Source organism: Dryas octopetala, chromosome 3, assembly GCF_963921425.1.
Source record: "Dryas octopetala chromosome 3, drDryOcto1.1, whole genome shotgun sequence".
Classification (NCBI taxonomy): domain Eukaryota; kingdom Viridiplantae; phylum Streptophyta; class Magnoliopsida; order Rosales; family Rosaceae; genus Dryas; species Dryas octopetala.
In genome coordinates, this window is record NC_141368.1 from 21,754,290 (window position 1) to 21,759,535 (window position 5,246).

Consider the following 5,246-nt stretch of genomic DNA (forward strand, 5'->3'; position numbering starts at 1 on the left):
ATCACTACATAGATATCAGTTTTAACAAAATTGATATTGTAGAAGTTTTTTATATCAGTGAGATTTTTAGTTTTTTAAAACGGATTTCTAAACACATTTATATATCACCAAAATTTTAAATCTAATATCTAATTTTTCGGTATAAGTTATTATTCTATAAAAACCGATATCTAAATCCTTACTGATATCTTTGCTTCAGCTAAAAAAAATAAAATAAAAATTTGAAGACTATTACTTAAATTTTTGGACTAATTCCCAATACTTGAACCCGATACCCTCCTCTCTCAAACACAAACAGAAACACTCTCAAACTTTACTCACCCCAAGCTCTCTCTCTCACACCCTCACTGTTCGAGACCACACTCACCGCCCTCGTTCTCTTCAACCTCCGAATCCAATTGCAGAGACAGAGATCGACATAGACAGATGGAGAGAGAGAAGAATAGCCATGGACGATAGCTGTGCGGTGTGCGGTGTGCGGTCTGCTCCCCCTGCGTCGCTCGCCTTCGCTTCATCTTCCAAGACCGCCGATGCTGCATCTTCAAGTCCGAGCCAGCGAAAGAGAAAGAGAGAGCGCGCGGGAGGGAGGGAGAGAGAGAGAGCACGCGCGACAAGGAAGGTCAGGTTAGGGTTTTGAAAATCTCAGAAATTGATGGATTGATTGCACAAGGTAGTGAGTAGCGGGTAAATTGAAGAAATTTTATGCCCTATTTTTCGCTTTTCTTTAATTATAATCCTCCAATTTTGTTTAAGCTACAGCCGAATTAAAAAAGAATAAAAAATACAGAAAAAAAAAAAAAAAAAAACCGAAAATGGTGAGTTTGATTTTGGTATATGGCGCATAAGTTTGATTTCGTGTGGCTTATCATTTCTTATCATTTCACAGGAACTCAGGGACTCCTCCCCCCTTCTCCTTCCGCTCTGCCTCCAAATATTTTTTGCTGAGTTTCGGTTCCCGCTCTCTCCCTCTCTTTCTCTAAAGCGGAAACCCAAAGTAAGTTGTTCTTCTTCTCTCTGTCTCTCACTCTCTCTCTGAGCTTCCTCTCGCCAGCACGATTTTTAGGTTTTTGAAATTTCTGCATTTACTTAATTTGTTTTTTTTTTTAAAACATATTGAATATATATATATATATATATACATTTGTATATATTTGGGTTTTTGTTGCTTTTGTTGTACGTTTTACGAATATGGTTGTTTGTGAGGGTATGATATATTGGTAGCTGAATAGAATGGAGGAAAGAAGAAGAAAGTTAGTGCTCAAGTGTTTTTTGTTTTTTCAATATGATGACTATTCTACACGAGGCTTGTTTGACTTCGTTAAAATGATAGAGGAATCAAGGAAAGGCATACAAGGAATCGGGGGGGTACTTGGTTGATCAATGTGGGGTGAAGTAAATAATGCGTTTGTGGGGTAGATTAAGATACTAGAGGAAAAGGGTGGGTCTGATTGACTTCAAATTCGTGTTTGGAAGTACTTTGGTCTTTGGTATGATGTGGTTGGCTATTTCTTTTTTAGTTTTATTTTTGGGTTCATAGAATAGTTTTAGAGTCTAAGTGGATGTATCAGATACTGATACTTTCATAAGGGATTAGATTATCTGTAATCTTCGTTTATTGCATACGCACTTTATTTATATTTTTCATATGTAAATAAATTTTGTTTAAAAGTACATATCTACTTATTAAATACAAATATATGTATGTTTATACATATGTACAATTAACATAATGTACATATGGTAATTGTTTCTGATTCTTTGGATATGCATTTGGGCAGCAGGTTTGAGATCTCAGGTTTGGGCTTCTGTGGTTTGGGTGGTATTTTCATGCAATGGGGCTGTCCTGAACCTCTTGGTTGGGAAAAGCCAGATTGTTGTTTCTCATACTGCTACACCTGCAAGGGTTAAAAGGGTATATATGTTTCCTGCCCAACATCTCTTATTTATTAATTTACTAGCTCTTTGCATATGTTCATTGCCTTTTTTCTCTATGGTCAGATCAATGTTGTTACAATTTTTTAGTTTGAATGCTGGATTGATTATTACTTCAGCACTTGCATTTTAGCACCTATTTTTATGAGCCTGACCTCGAACTAGCTAATTTTAAGTTTTTGATTTGGGGGAAGAGGCACCCGATAAGGTGCTGGTCCGAATCTATGCCAATCTTGAAAAGCTCCAGCGCAGTGGTGACAAATTCGCTAAAACGATTCAAGAGAAATTGAGAATAATTGTGAGTCAAATTATAATCAACACTAATGCTGTGAGTTTTTTTTTTTTTCACTCTTTATTCCTTCTGACATGTACCAAGCCCTCTAGGTTGCAGGTGGTGATGGAACTGCTGGCTGGCTTCTTGGAGTTGTTTCTGATCTCAAATTATCTCACTCACCACCAATAGCAACGGTACCCTTGTGAACTGGAAACAATCTCCCATTTGCATTTGGCTGGGTAGGGAATTTTCTATCCCAATAGCTTCATGTTCTAGAATATAATCTTTTGTATGACTGGTTGAGCTGTCATGTATGCACACCACAATATGTTTTGTTAATACGCAGGCGGTTAGTAGTTAGCAATATGATTGCGCTCATCTCTTGTTGAGACTTGTACTTGTATTTCATGTCTTTCTGTATTGTGAAGTGGGGCAAATCAGATTTGCACAGTTTGAGTCAAGTAACTTCTGTGTGTGTGGGTATTTCTTATCTTTGTGTTTTTCTTGTCTTCATATATCATTTAGATTGAAGAGCAATTTTCTAATATATTGTATACAAAAGATTATAACTATCTTTGGAATTCAACTTGTTAATACACTCTCTGAAAGTGGCATATCCTACTATCCTTCTTGTACACATAATTTTCTTCTTAATCCTTTGTATTAGTCTCTAAAATCTCATATTTTTCTTACAAGTAGATGTTCATCTTACCAAAAAGTTTCTCCATTTCTTGATTCAAGACACAATATCTGCCAGCAAGGCTTAAGTAGTGCTGCCATGTTTGAACTTGATTCAAGTTTAATTGTTTTGATAATAATTATATAATTGTCATGGGTAATGTAAGTAGTGCAGCCATTGATCACCTGATTTGTGCATGAATGACATGTTGTTTGCTAATGCAGGGGAAGAAGAATCCCGGGACAGATCGTCATGCTGTTTATTTCATTTTTGGATCAAGTAAAGAAAGCCAAGGAAATGAAAATAGACAGGTATTACAGCCAACATTATTTGTTTTTACATTTTAGTTATTGTAAATTCCAAGCATCTTAGATGGTGATGGAGAATTAGAATTAAAATAAGTTAAAGGTTTGATTTTTTAAATATGAAGTAATATGAGAAAATGGAACTCTCACCTTGAACGTGAGTATTTGGTCTGGAGCTATGAGCTTCCCACTGCTTCCATTGATTTCTGTAGGACCAAAAACTACACTTTCCAGGGTTCCTTCCAAGCTGTAAATGGGCCTCAACTTTCGGCTAAAAGCAGAGCTGCCAGCAATTTACTATAGATAGTGTTTAAAACATCAAAAGGGACTATATAATTAATGGCTCTCATATATGGTTCCTTGTACATGTAGAGTTGCCTAACAAAGCAGGACATGGAAGCAACATTTAGCAACATATATATAGGGAATTAGGGACTAATGTCTGATGGCAAATTTTCGTCTTTGAAGTAGTAGAGGAGAGAAAATAAAGATATAAGGAATCATCATGAATGATCATTCTTTTTCTTTTTCTTTTTCCTTTTTTCAATGCATCCTTGGATATATATTATTACACACACATGCACTAGTGATTGTCTTGTTAGCTTTACTCAAAATTATACATTCCCTGATAACACACTTTTCATATTGGTGATCTGTTTCCAATATAGATGCTACCACATATGCTATTCTATTTCTCTGTTGTAATGCATACTCAATCCAATCAACCCCATATATGGAAGTAGAATATATATAAAAGTCATTGTAATGCATTAAGATTGGCTTATCCTCCAGTCTGTTCTGGTTAGACCACTCTGTTATTTTAAAGTGAAAGTGTGAAACTTTTTCTTCTTTTCTTTTCTTGTTGATGTTCCTTTTGTGAAAGTTCCAAGCTCTCCTCTCTCTTGTTTTAGATAAGTTCTGCTTTTTTACCCATGCAAATGTTTGTGCTTTGCAGGAAGGTCACCATACATTTCGTGGGGGGTTTTGGAATTACTTCAGTATGGGTAAGAATTCTTCCCTTGAAGTCCTGTCAAGTATTTTGAACCTTAAATCTGCAAATTATCTGCTTCATTCTAGAAAATATCTCCTTTTGTGAGTCCATTTGAATCCCACCATTGTCACTTGTCAGTTATAATATTTTTGAATTCAATCAGAAGTTATAAAATACAATCAGAAGTTTGTTATACATTTGTTGTGGTTAGAAGTTTTTTTAGTGTTGCTAGCTGCTTTGGTCCTATGACAATTTTCAACTATATGTGGATAATGTGCCAATGTGATGAGTTCTTTTAATAATTGCAGGCTTTTGAGGAAGTTGAGCTCCCTAGGCTAAAGAAAGAGACCCCAAGTATTACACTCTCAATAAAAGGACATGATATATATGGAAACTGTGGAAGTAATCTTCAGAATTTTATGGACCAAGGAATATTACTGTATAGTTAGGTAACTTTTATCTATGTAAATGAATCCTTTTAATTTTGCTTATATTAAATCTGTATTGGTTTTGGATAATAATTATCAATTAGTTATAGGTGTGCATAATTTAGAACTAGTCATATATGCCTTATATTTTGTGTAGATTTTTGAAGTTTCTTAGGGGGTTATATATGGATTATGGTTATCCCTACTTGTAGAGGGATTTGTAATTCTTTTTTGTTAACTTGAATATGGGTTGAAATTGGATGTTGGAAATGTATGAGAATGTTGGATGAAATTTATGGAAGCATTTAAATTGCACAAATTGGCAGGAAAAATTAATATCCAACAACCCATTTTATTTTATTTTATTTTAATTCAAAAACATTTACAATATCAGTTAAACACTGATATCTAATGTGTATTAAATCTGATATTTATACAGGTATATATATCGAAATAACAAATAACACTGATATATCATGTTATTTTTATTTCACATTCTAACTCAAACATGATGTTTAAGAGACTTATAATATCTAAAACAACGAATAAACAGATATCTAATGTGTACATATATATCGATTTTAGTTACAAATTCGATGTGTTAAAAATATTATATATCGCTTTGATAAAAAAAGTG

General features: G+C 34.2%; 2 long non-coding RNA genes across 4 annotated transcripts; both read left to right on the top strand.

Moving 5' to 3' along the window:
* Positions 1 to 289: 289 nt before the first annotated feature.
* On the top strand, positions 290 to 1,914 carry LOC147291785 (uncharacterized). Its single transcript, XR_015121514.1, has 3 exons — positions 290 to 670; positions 887 to 994; positions 1,782 to 1,914. It is a non-coding gene; the product is annotated as an uncharacterized LOC147291785 (long non-coding RNA).
* A 185-nt stretch (positions 1,915 to 2,099) lies between these two features.
* On the top strand, positions 2,100 to 4,935 carry LOC147291786 (uncharacterized). Of its 3 annotated transcripts, none has more exons than XR_015121385.1 (5): positions 2,100 to 2,230; positions 2,317 to 2,445; positions 3,110 to 3,196; positions 4,146 to 4,194; positions 4,490 to 4,935. It is a non-coding gene; the product is annotated as an uncharacterized LOC147291786 (long non-coding RNA). The 3 variants fall into 3 exon arrangements; XR_015121386.1 differs by having other exon boundaries at positions 2,114 to 2,230; positions 2,309 to 2,445; XR_015121387.1 differs by having other exon boundaries at positions 2,120 to 2,230; positions 2,324 to 2,445.
* Positions 4,936 to 5,246: the final 311 nt, after the last annotated feature.